The sequence below is a fragment of the Euwallacea fornicatus genome, chromosome 27 (genome assembly GCF_040115645.1).
Source record: "Euwallacea fornicatus isolate EFF26 chromosome 27, ASM4011564v1, whole genome shotgun sequence".
Lineage (NCBI taxonomy): Eukaryota > Metazoa > Arthropoda > Insecta > Coleoptera > Curculionidae > Euwallacea > Euwallacea fornicatus.
In genome coordinates, this window is record NC_089567.1 from 199,674 (window position 1) to 213,774 (window position 14,101).

The following is a 14,101-nucleotide window of genomic DNA, read 5'->3' on the forward strand; positions in this document are numbered from 1 at the left end:
GCAATTAACCTGAAAGGGTGATTTTCGTTATATTTGAATACAACATTATACTTTTCTGCAAACGAGCTAAAAATCCTACTTAAATAATTTCACTATAAGAAGTCAGTTTTGTTTACATTTTAGCTTCAAATCGCAGTGCATAAACAGGGCACAATTAAACAACAAAATATCTAATATTTTGACGTTTCATGGTTCTTAGCAGATCTTCATTTCGTCACATTGGAATAAGAAATTCAAAGCCTATGAAAAAGAGAAATTTAAAATTTACTAAATACTCTAGCAGTCCTTTTTCTTATGAGAATTTTTTAGGCCAATATTCGAGCGAAACACATTTGAAGCGGTTGAGGTATTTCGTATTTATTATTAATGGAGTGAATTTTAATATTATAGTATTCAGCATGAATGACAAGTTCATTACGTGAATAATAAGCTTATCAATCATGATCGGTAGCAATTCTCTTCACTATAACGCCTCATTATATGTTTACAAACGCATATAAAATTATTGTTAAATTGTTATAAGGTCATAAATAAATTTCCATTGTTTTACTACCAAAATATGACATGTTCTGCTTACATATGCAACAAATAGCCGCAGTTATAAAAATGTTACGTCGGTTTCACAAACTTTCGCAATCCTTTGACCTCTTACTAAAATCCTACAATTTTACCTTTCCTAATACTAATTCAAATAGTAATTAAAGTTTTATCTTTTCTCATTATTTATTATTAGTACGGCCTATTTATAGTTACTAGAGAGAACTATATTTAGTTACTTCAACGAAAAACCAAATTCCTGTAATCCGTAAATTCCTTCTACCTCAACTATGAAAGTTCAACAAAGATCTCTGGAGAGGGCTCTAACAACGCTATTATTTAAGTTTAGGGAAGTTGAGGTACGATTTAACTGAACAAATAGAGACGATTTACTAATGGGATTTTCTTTTATAACAGTGGAGTAAATAGATTTATTTTCAACGCAAAACTTTATTTGGGAGTTTCATTGTTGCAAATTGAAATTAAACGTTTAATTTTACTTCTTCTTTGAAATAATTAATTGGTTTCACTAATGAAGGCCACAAGTTAGCTTAGATGAGTGTAATATCTATTATCCACAAAGTAACGATAATGGAAAGTGGGTCAAGTAGCCATGATCATGACCCATTTAAGGCAATATTGCAAATTTTTCTGCATTTTCCTGATTTTTTTTTCGGTCGAATAATAAGCGATCCCAAGATTGTTTTAATGCTAAATTTTCATACATTTTTTAATTCATTAGATAATTTTTGGTTTCTATAGAACCATTTTAGAGTTTTTTTGAAAGAATTTAGATTTTGTAACTAGGTTTAGAGTAACGTGTTTTTGAACTGTGTTGAACTTATCTTTTACCAGATTTTTAGAGAACTTTGGCTTATGTTGGCCGATCGCTTAAATTGAATAAACGACGACCCTCTATGTTCTTATTTTGATGCAATAGGGGAGTAAATAAAAAAGTATCCACCTGCATAGTATCCAGCATCAAATAATTATTAGTGACCATAATTCACCATAATTGTCCTCAAAACAAGAGCCGTTTCAAACGTAGGTTCCAATAAATGAAAACGAATCGGAAAGCATTGGCATTAAAACAAAAATATTTCAGCTTGAATTCGTAATGATTCCCTAAATCATTCGGTATGTTGTGGAAATGTTTTTCCTATTCCGGCGATTTTTCCTTTAGTTAAATGATCTGAAATATTTTTCGGTCCAGGTCGGGAAAAATTCACGCAAAATAATTAATGGCAGTAATAAAATACCGGGTTTTAAACCGTGAAATAAATCCCTGAGATAACATTCTAGTAGCAAACGGGGTCGCGTTTAGCAACACTTGAATACTCGCAGTATTCCTGAAGTAGTCTTATGGCCCTTGATGCAAGCCACCTCGTAGTTTGCTTAACGATGAAGTGCTAAAAATAGTTGCTGCCACCACCAATATTTTATTTAAAAGTGGCAATTAAGGCGAAGGAACTACAAATGTATGTTGCTTTCAGCAACGTGTTAATAATCGCTAATAAATATTTACTTAATCGTGGTATTGAAATCTCGACACTAAGGACCTGCTCACGATATTTAATAATATATTTAGATGCTTGGCCCATGGCAAAGTTGGAGTTAAATAGTGTTTCTGTAAAATATGGTGAAAACGATTCGGCTGCTGAAAATGTGTTCAGCATTTTGATGGGAACCCCGGAAGAAACAGGATTTCATGTGGTCGCAACTTTAGTACTACACTTTGAAGTGCGTGAAGATGTGATTGCCACATTCAATTCACTGGAAATTCTACTTGAGGTGGTTAGAGAAACAGTTGCTGCATTAAATAACTTATAGAGGAAATAGCAATTTTTTTAATAAAGACCAACTGTGAAAGTATCTACAAATGTTTCAGAGGCAATATTCCAAAACTTTTTAAAGCACGAATAAATGAAAGGCTAAATTTCGAAAGTAAAGCACTTTTTGAGGACGTTGATATTATGAACTCCGGACGTGGTCTCGAAAAACAAGCAAGGTTGCATCCCTCATAGCTGTAACTGAATCCCAGCATGGTAATATTAATACTTGTTTCCGAGACGTGTATAAAGCGTTATAATAAAAAATTATGTTTGCTGGCAACGCAAAGCTTCCATGTTATGAAATACTTATTCCATTCATATAAACGGTTCGGCAATCCACCCTCGTGATATAAAAACGCAAAAAAGTTAAGTACTCTATTTAGTACCAATGTAAAAAAATATATATTTTATATAAATACATTATATTTAAAATATGTAGTGCAAAAATATATGTATAGAAATAAATTTGCTGGTCACTGGGCATGATATATGTAGGTGAAGACAGTACTTCGGCCTTCGGCATATTTTTATTGGAATTCCGTAGATGAAGAAATTACTATTAATCCAAAAATCGGAAATTATTTAAAAGTTTACAGACTGCACAGGTTGTAACAAATTCGATGCATTAGCAGGCTATCTTTCTTATTAACCCAAGTGCAGTGAAGGTTAAATTGAAGAAAAGTTCTGTAATTTAATTCAGAAAAACCTGTAAAAGAAATTAATTATGATTACTTCCAGAAATATCGGGAAAGCCAAAAGAAATCAAATTTTGTTTTTATTTTTTGCAGATTTATTCCTCATCATTTTTAAAATTACCGCACTTTTTTCATCCTCTACCTAAAAATAAATTTTTTGTTTGCTTTGACGTTTTTTGAGTTTTTGATTCGCAATAAATTATGATATCATTAAATTTATGAAATGTTTGCCAAAAATAGAAAAATCGACACTGATCCTAAATTAACCTCACAGTTCTTAGGAGTGCAGTGATAAGTCTGTATATTTAACGTTATAATCATAGAACATGGACAGCTAAAATCTAAAAATCTGTAACAGCTGCCCAATATACTTAAGATTCTTCATTACATTTACTTTTCAGTTATTGTGTATTTAACTTATTATGTTCATTGTCATGTATTTATCTGAAATCTCTATACAAACATCGATAGTTGAAAGTTAGTTAAACAGATCTATGAATAGCTATAGAAAATTAAGCAAGAAATTCCGAAAAACGTCTAGGGATTTTAACCTCATATACAAGTTTTTATGAAAAAAATGATTAAAAAACAGTTTTTGATGTACAGCATTGTTTAAACTCGACGGCCTATACATTTTGTATGAAAACAGAGAAGCTTAGCAAAACAAATTTTTCGTTACATTAAATAAGAGGAGGTAAAGTATGGTAAATGCAAAAAAAAACATTAAAATCTGAAGAGTGGCGCTTAGCATCGCGACGCTGACCTTATTTTTTCTAAAAATATATCTTTTTTGACAAAAATCTGAATATCAACACATTCTAAACAAATTTTGTATAAAATGTTTTTTGAAATTTCTAATCATTTAAAAGCTACAGAAAACACAAATATTAACATATTGGGTACCTAATAACAAATACATATTGACATATTAGGTAAGCTCCTGTTAATATAATTTTTAATGACAATAAAATAACTTTATCAACATTTGATTATTATTTTTTATAACGTATTTTACGACAAATAACATACATGCATGGGAAACAGATCAATTAACACATGCATGATTTAATTAAAAAATTGTGTTGTGTTTGTCTATCTACTTCTGGCCTGTACTATACATACATATACATATACTCTACAGGGTGGTATGAAAATAACTGTCGTAAATTTAATCGATGATCAAGAACATAATTTTTAACAAAAAAGCTCCTTATAACAGGAATCGAAAACCTAATAGTTTAAAAAGAAAGTTATGTTGGTAATCGAAAAATAAGCCAATAAGCTTAAAATTTTAATAAAATAATGAAAACCGTACTTGAAAGACGTTGATTGTTTGAGATGTAACAAAAAAAGTTGAAATGATTCAGCCATAACATCGCTAAAAGCAATTTGAAACTTAATTAATAACTAATGATACAACTTAAGTGGTAAAATGAAACTTAAGCGGCAACACTGCACTAAACGTGAACGACGAGTCGGAATTTGTTTTTGTTATGATTTTTTTTTGTAATTCCTTAACACCGGATCGATGGTACAGCCTGACCTTTTATTAGTACGTAAATGTATTCGGGCTTATTAACAATTCCTACGTGAAAATATATTATTTACGTTAGTATCATGATATGCTTTTGATTCATGGAGACGCGTTACAAAATTCCAAATATTACGCTAATCGTTATCCAGAAAGAAAACTTTCACATCGACAAACGGCATTTTTCTTCGTGTATGGGAAAATTGGCTAAAACGTTATCGTGCATGCGTGAACTGAAATTGTGGACATTTCCAAAAATTTAATGTAATAAAAAAAATAACAAACTTGTGTTTTTTATTGTGATGCGAGTAGTGTAAAATACGTGACGTAACATGGTATACCAATGAGGCAACAATAATTTAAAGGTAAGTGGCTTTTCAAAATAATTAAATAAGAATCACATAATGTTTAAATTTTACTGTAAAACATATCGGATCCAAAAAAATGTGTAAAAACGTATACTTAATTGATGCGATTATTTAGGGAGGTATCAAAATGAAATATACACGACGAAACGTTGCCATTTTTCAAAATATGTTATGTTTTTTTTGTTTTCTGGGGAAACGGTTGTATTTACGACCCCTGTTCCAAAGGAATTCTTTTGTTCAAAATGATGTTCTTAATTATTCGTTCAATTTATGAAAGTAAGTTCTCTAACACCCTGTATATGTCTTTTATGCTAATATTTTTTTCTCCTGTAGCTTTTAAATGAATAGAAATTTCAAAAAATTTGTTTACATTGTATTAATGTTTACATTAAAAAAAGGCATATTTCTGAAAAATATATAGCGTTGGCGTCGTAACGTCCTCTTATTTAATGTGATGGAAAAATTACTTTTCTAAGCATATCTGTTATCATATAAAATGGGTGAGGCATTGATTTTAAATGAACCAACTAACAAATTTTTATTTTTCTGCACTTCTTTCTTTCCTACTCAATGTAGCATGACAAGAAATTCACATGTTATATCTGGAAAACCTCAAAACAGTGCGGTAGTCAAATTAATTTTGATATTACATGAGTTTAAAGCTAACCCAAAAAATGCCTCGAACCGTTTGGATGAGGGACGGTTATATGAACACTATTTTTCATATCTTAGATAAGATGCATTTAGATGAAAAATTGCTCAATAAAGGTTTTATAAGGTCATTTTAGACCGGGCTTCCATATTTTGATAATAGAATTTTTCTGGTTGTTTGAACAAAATTATTGCAGTACTTACGGTTTAGTATTTCTAAAAAGCTCTGGCCGTTATCACGGCTGACGCAATACTGTCCGGATGTATAGCATCTACAATATGATTCAATGGGTTTATGAAAACTGTAAAAACACCGGAAAATTCTGTCTAAGAAATTGTTAAGTTGACATCACAAATTAAATACGATCTCACATGCAGGAAAGTGCCATTTTTATAGCATTGTCTTTAAAAATATACTGCATGACATAGAAAAGAGAACACCTCGTAAAAATGGTTTTATTGAAGTAATTTTTGGTATGCATGTTTGTTTATGGGAACACAAAAAAAAGATTAAATTTTCAGCCATATTTGTCAATGTATTTACGAGTTATCAGGAATATTAGGTTTTTTCTATTTTAAAAATTGCAATAAAATATCAACAATATGACTGCAAAATATCTTCATTGACTTATACTGTGCTTTTACATTAACCAAATATGTCTAAACGCACAAAGTAGCGAAAATTTCATCAATTAACCGAGTTAAAAGAAAGGACGAACAATGGGTCTACGAAAAGCTGGACGGTCATTTAGGGAAATTGCCACTAGATTGAACCGTGGTGTACACACAATAGTGAGATGTTGTCAAGCATAGTTCCAAAGAGGGCAAAGAGGCAGAAGGAGAGGTACTGGGCAATCTCGAACACCTACAGAACGCCAAGATCGTCGCCTTCGAATTAGTGCCCCAAGAGATAGGTTCGTCTCGTCAAGGACGCTGGCAAATCAGTGGTTTGCTGAGTATGGAAAGCCTATTGAGATTCGAACCATTTATCGCCGGACAAGAAGTTTTGGACTGATTTCCTACTATCCCCATTTTGTATTACCCCTCACCTTAAATCATCGTCAAAATCGATTGCATCGACGCAGAAAACGGATACATTGGAATCTAGAATGGGATAATATCTTATTTAGTGACGAATCCAGATTATGTTTGGATGGATGATAGTGGGGCAAGAATAAGAAGAAAACGGGGTGAAAGACGGGATCCTCAGTTTACAATATAGAGACATATTCATCAGACAATGGAGAAAATGACTTGGGGCGCTATTACATATTGTAGCAAGTCACCTTTACATTTCATTAGAGGCAGTATGACAGCCTAACGATACATCCAAGAAGTTTTGGAACCTCATCTCGTACCTTATCTGAAAATTCTTGTTAAACCAGATTTTAAGCACAACGATGCCCGACTACATGTGGCTAGAATGACTATGAACTTTTTCAACAAAATTCATTCAATTTGCTACTTTGACCACTTCGATCTGCAGACCTCTCACTGATTGAACATGTATGGGATGTTGCAGGTAAAAGGTTGCATAATTTACCCCATCTTCCATAAACCCTTGCGGTATTGTCATGCTGTCCAGTTAGCCTGAAATAGGATCACCCAAGAGGACATTAATCATCTCATTAGATTCATGTCTAGACGTGTACAGGAATGTATAAGACACTGCAGAGGACTGACAATTTTTTTTTGTTTTTAACAATTAAATTTATTCAATTTTTTAATGAAGTATTTATTTTAGCATACGAAACGTGCATACCAGAAAATGTTCGAATGAAACAATTTTTACGGGGTGTTTTCTTTTCTGTGTCCGCAGTATATACATATACTTCTTGGGCATTAAAATGTTTACAACCGCTTACCTATAATAAAAAACCTTAACTAATCCCAAATTGGAACGCATATTTAATAAAACCCGACGTAGAGACACTAGCGACTGCAAACGACTGAAAACACTGAAAAATCGTTTATTTGTTGGTATTAATGCCAAAGGTAAAATTCCGACATTAAATTAATACTTTTGCTTTGATTTCGTTGGAATATGGCAATGAAAATGATTATTTCGTCAAGCAAACGAGGCTTTTATGATCATCGGATTTTGGCGAGCTCTCAACCGTGTATGCAAAACAGTCCAAATCCATATCGGAACTCGTCCTGAGAATTTGATATCAGCTCTTATATGCACTATACCACAAAAATTTATATAACTGTGTAATATTGGCGCATTATAGCTTTAACCAAATCATCTTTGCTGTTTGAGACTCTGGAACTTGAAAATCCTAAAATTAAAGACACCCAAGGAAATGGGGTCAATCAAACGTAAGAACTGAAAAATAGAAAAAATTAATCAATATTCTACAGAAAAATGGTGTTACTTGCAATTTTCGGTGCAGCTAATAAGCATTAGATAATTGCGTGGTACACTATCCAGACTAGAATAATTAACCCCCTAACAAGCCATTAAAAGAGGAGCATTTTAGAAAACATATCTCCAGTATGGCGAACTTTTTAGCACTTGCAGGGCCCATTTTCTTTTATGGGTAGTGGCCATAAAGGAAAACATTTTCGTCGCTGCACTTGAATCAAATTGAAAGCTCAGCATTAGAAAATAGCTGACTTTAATGCGTTTTGATACATTCTAATTTATTATACACTTTTCGAGTCATTTTCGCCACATTTGTCGTGGAAAGTTCTGCATAAGACTTTCTGAATTCAAATTTAAATTGGCCAACGTGTGGCTTCGAATTTTATTTTTGTGGGAACGCGAGTCATCCTCAGATAGAGCATTTGGAAATGCTTATCGCTGCCAAGAAAGTATATAGCTGGTTTCAGTAAGGAGTCGCCTAATTTATAACGTGTCAGGCACAGTTTTCAAAGATATATTTCACACTGAATTCCAATTTCATGTAGAGTTAATCGAAATGTCAGGGTTCAGAATTAATCATTTTTCAACATTTGAGGTCGAATTCTATTAGTAAACAAACGGAACAACTCGAATAATATCGAAACCGCAATTTGAGCAGCTTCATCAAATTCATAGATTGCTACACTAAAACTTTCCAGTGAAAATGTTGTACCTAATAGCAAAGGTCTAACTGCTCACACAACTTGTTATATGGCATCTCTAATTAGGTAATTTCTATTAATCTTTGTCAGCCACAGACTTCAGACTATGTGGCTGTGGAATATTAAATCTCTCCCTTTAGCACCACCTAGAAAGGACGAACCTGAAAGCCGAATTGCACTCAGGGGTTCAAGGGATTTACCCTCAATGTCGTTAACTGTTGTGGACACAACAGATACAGAAATTATTTAATTGTTCTCATAATCAGTAAAAGCTTTCATTTTGTCTGCAACAATATGCAAAGCTTGTAAAAAGTATTGCAACACGTTTATAACTTTCATAAACCCGACATTTTAAATAAATGCTTAAACACGTATAATGTTATTTAAAAAAGAGGCATTTATTTCGTTACTTTCGATGTTGAAATTTTTCACCCCTATTCTGCTACCCCAACTAATTTTTATTAAAAAAAAAATGAATCGTTTATCTGAGAACAAAGCATTAAATTTTTAATCTTTTTGGAATATGGAGATCGCAAAAGAATTTACGAAGAGACGTGTTCCATATTTAATAAGAAATACCCAGACCGATTTATTGCTAGAAATGTAACTTGTCGAAATAATAAAAAATTTCAACAAACTGAAAATGTGAAAACTATTCCAAAATGTGGAAAATGTCGAACGAAGCTAGTAGCGATAAAGTAGTACACATTCTTTTATCTATTGTTGAAAACCCCATAGTCACCAGCAAACCTATCGATGATTTTGATGTATCTGCAAAATCAGTTAGAAATCTTTAGAAACGAGAAAGGTTTCATCCATACAAAATTTCCCTTGCCCAATAGCTGATGCCAGAAAATTTTGATCGCAGGATAGAATTTTGTGAATGGGTGCAGGAAAAGGCATTCAGGATAATACATGCTTTTCTAGAATTTTATTTTCGGATGAAGCAACGTGTTGCTTAAATGGATCTATTCATCCACATAATTGTCGCTACTGGTCTACAGATAATCATTGGATGCAGACTGTATGCACAACATCCGCAAAAACTCAATGTATGGATGGATATAATCGGCCACCAGTTTATCAGTCCCTTTTACATAGAGGGGACGTAAAAAAAGCAACATATTTACACTCATTGCAAAACGAATTAGTTCTAGAAATTGCGGCAATTTTTTTCTGGAAAATATGAAGAACAAGTAGCTAATGATATTTCATTACTCGTGCATCGATAAAAGAAACGTAATAGGATAGCCGCCACAATACGCAGATCTTACGCCCTTTCATTTCTTTTGTGGGGGTATTTAAAAGGTTCCGTTTACAAAAATAAAACACATAATTTAAATGATTTATATGTTAGAATTCAAACAGAATCAGAATTAATAAAATAAACAATGTCGGATAATTGCGTAAAAAAGTTTGAAGAACGACTGAGCCATTGCCAAGTTATTTCTGGACCCAATTTAAGCATTTATTGTAAGAATTTCAATTTTGTTGCATGTAATAGTGAATTACTTTATTTTGTACATAATAATTATTTGTTTGTAAGGAAACTGTAAATTCAATTTTAGTTCTCAATATACCGTTGTATCCTGTATTAAATTACCTTTCATTTGGTATGCTGCAGTGCGTTCCATTAAATTTAATTAAAAAACAAAAAGTTAGTAGGGATAATTAGATAGGGGTCAAAATTTTGAACATCGAAAATAATGCAATAAATGTTTTTTTCAAAACAATGTTATACATGTTTAAGCATTAAAAAAAAATTGATTTATGAAACTTATTAAAGTGTTGCCATACTTTTTACAAACTCTGTATACGAAATTTTGACATTACTCACTATACTACAAGTGAGAAAATCTCATATTATATACCTCTACTTTCCGCTCTCATTCCTTGGCCTAATTTTCTGACCCCATTTCCTAGCCTTTTTTTGTTATTTTCCGTTATGTTTCCAAGCAGGCTATACAGGTCAAAAAAATAATACTTTTATTTTTCTGTCTGAACATTAATGGTCATATTATTATTTTTTATGGTAAAAAACCTCGTTTTACGTCTTTATATTTTAATTTTAATATACAGATTTCTAATGCTGTTAGATGCATGTTTTGATGAGTAAAAGGGGAAAATACATGAGAAATGGAGCTTTTTCGTGCACGTGTATCGAACTCGTGTAGGTTTCTGTACCATAATATACCTGTGTATTCTGTATTCCATTTCATAAGCGCGAAGGAGCTTAAATTCCTTTTTGTTTTTAAAAATTTCTCTTTTCTTATTATTGAAGTTCTTATGTACGTTTTTAATGAAACAACAGTAGTTCAAAGAAAAATCATTGTAAGCCATTCGGGAGTATCATAAATATTTTCTCTTGTCGAAATTATTGCCTTCGTCTGGTCGCAAATATTTGCCTTGTTTTTAATGTATATCTTACTATTCTCGTAATGTAACCCATGTTAACTAGTAATTTTACATTACAATATATTATCAAACCAAGCAACTAGCAATTATTTTCTTTTTAGTTCAACAAAATTTAATGACACAAAAAATTCATAGTTCATTCTCGTACACGTTTGTAGATCATTGGGGACGCCCAGCATAAAAATGGATACATACTTTTCACTCATTATTTACTTCCCATGATTCTAAAACGGCTGCCACTAATTGAATTTTGGCGCTTATCGCTGTACCTCAATTTTCATTAATCTCCAAATGTTTTTTATTAGATTAAACTCCGCGAAAAAAAAATGTTTATACTGAAATTACTTGTGGTGTTTTAAAATATATTTTACTATAACAATGAGAAATTTCCTTACAAAAATAAAAAATTACAGCAAAGAAAAGTTAAAAAATATAATAAAATAAAAAAATGCAAATACTCTCTCGATATAGTGTGCAATTAATTCACATACCATCGTACAAATATAATATTATTTGAATTAAATTTTCTTAGGGTCTCAAAGTAATAGCCGAGTTCTCTTCTTCGTAAATTATCATGTCTCGAGATTAATCAAATACTTCCCACCTCAGTGTTTGATATACTATTGCGTATCTCCTTGAACCTAAAATAATACTATCTATGTTTAAGCCAATGATGTTATATTTTAACAAAATTTAATTTAAGTTATAAGCAGAAATTATTTTAACACTAATACACTCCATGTTGGAATGTTTTCATAAATGCCCCCAAACAATGTTTCAGTTCAATATTATTTTTAACAGTTTTAAATTGTATCTCCAGTAATGTAGTGTTTGCAAAATTTAAAGAATTATTCATCAATATATTCGTGATCCAGAGATATTCTTACAAAATTGAAACAAAAGTAGATAATTTCGCAATAAAATGCGTAAAATTCATGTGTAATTTTAATTAAGAATAAATTTAATTTTCAACTTTTACATATACTGCTCTATATTACGAATCCCTTCCGTATACATATGCCTACCTAATTAAGGAAACCTCAAATCTATCCATTATTGATTTTCTATTAAGGTCAGATGGACGTTGAGTCAAATTGGATACACACTTTCGCAGTCTCAAAATCATCTTCCTTGTTCCACTCAGTTTACCACACAAGACTTGAATTAGGGAGGTTTGGGATCCTAAGGTGCTTTTTTTTTTACGACATGAGGAAACACGCTGGATTGTGAATGTTGTTGAGATAAGAGGGCACTGAATTTTCAAGTTGTTTGACATGGCACATGAAGGTTTCCCATGTAATAATTTAAGAATTGTGAGTAATGAAGTGTGATATTATACACTGGCGAAAGAATTTATGTAACGTGTTGAAATTTATTTTTATTATTTAAGTTTTTCCGAACTACCAAGATAGTCTTAGAAGTATCCCACCTAATAGTTTAAAACGACAAAATTTGGGGAATTTTACATTATTTCTCAACATAGACTTTTTTGAAATTCAAAAACCTTTTCCTTTCAAATCTTTTGATAGTAAGAAGCTTCAAATGTTGTAAAATAGACATCAATCTCGGACTCCACCTCTTCATCATAGACAAATCTCTTTCCACCTAGTCATCTTTTCAAGTTTGGAAATAGAATAATTTGAAAGTGTTAAATTTGGCGCATAGGGTGGGTGAGGAAATAGTTCGATAACAAGTTGATTGAGTTTGGTCATCACGATAACGGAAATGTAGACTGGTGCGTTGTTTTAATAACACAAAACTTTCTTTTTCGGCAACTACGGTCATTTTTTCTCTAATTTCTTCGCTCAAAGGCTGCAATCAATTTGTATAATATTCTTCGTTTATGGGTTTTCCTCTAGAGAAATAATCAATAAAAATTATCCCATGTGCACCCAAAAAAACTAACACCATCACCTTTCCTGCAGATATATCGGTTTTCACCTACTACGGAGCCAATTATTCCCTTTGCGTCCATTGTTTTGACTACTCTTTCGCCTTAGATGTGAAATGATCGACCCATATTTTATCCATCATTATAAATCGACGTAAAAGCTCAGCTTTATTGCTGCGAAATTTTGCCAAACAGTCTCTTGAAACATCCTCTTGATGTTCTTTTTCTTCACCTTGTGCATTGCTTTCTCATATTCAACTGTTCGGTCATAATGCTATGTCCAGTACTTTTTAAAATGCCCATTATATTTTATAACTCGCACAATTTTAGCCGACGGTCTTCCAGTGCTGTTTCGTGGATATTCATCCCAATTTCTGGAGTGGTCAGATCTGAATTGTCATCAAGTCGACCACTGCGGAGTTCGTTTTGGCAACTCGTACGACCGTGTTTAAATTTTGTCACACAATATTTTGCAGTTGTTAGCGAGGGACCAGTCTATCTCACAGTAGAATCTAACTCCACTTTGACGTTAGAAGGGCTAAGGACTTTCAGTTTTTCATATACAGCCATACAGCCATACAGCCATATACAGTAGCGGCCAAAAGCTTGGAAACTTTTGGCCGCTACTGTATATGGCATGTCCGGGTACTTTTAGGACTATTCTGGTATTTCGACTTCGATGGCAGAGGTCTCAGATCTTTGCACGAGGATATGAATGCATTACCTGGCGGGCAACTTCCACACTGCTTGGCATTTTCTACATTCTCAGCAATATTTTAAATGTAATTGTATAAACCCTACTATGAAGTCATTAAAACGCAGATGAAAATTATGTCTTGGTACAATGCTAGAACCATAAATCTGATATTCATGAAATGGAAGTTTCAATAAAAAATAAAGTAAAACAAACGATATCCCCCAAAGGAGTATTGAATTTACTGCTGCAGGCTTTAAAGTATCACAAATTCCGGACTTTTTGGATTTTTTTTCCGCCGAGTTACACTGAAATTTGTATAAAGTGAAAAAGTGTAATATATTACTTTCCCTCCTAAAGGAAACTAAATTGCTCTCTTGGTTTCTCTCGAGGCATTTATTTCAACAGGTGACAGATC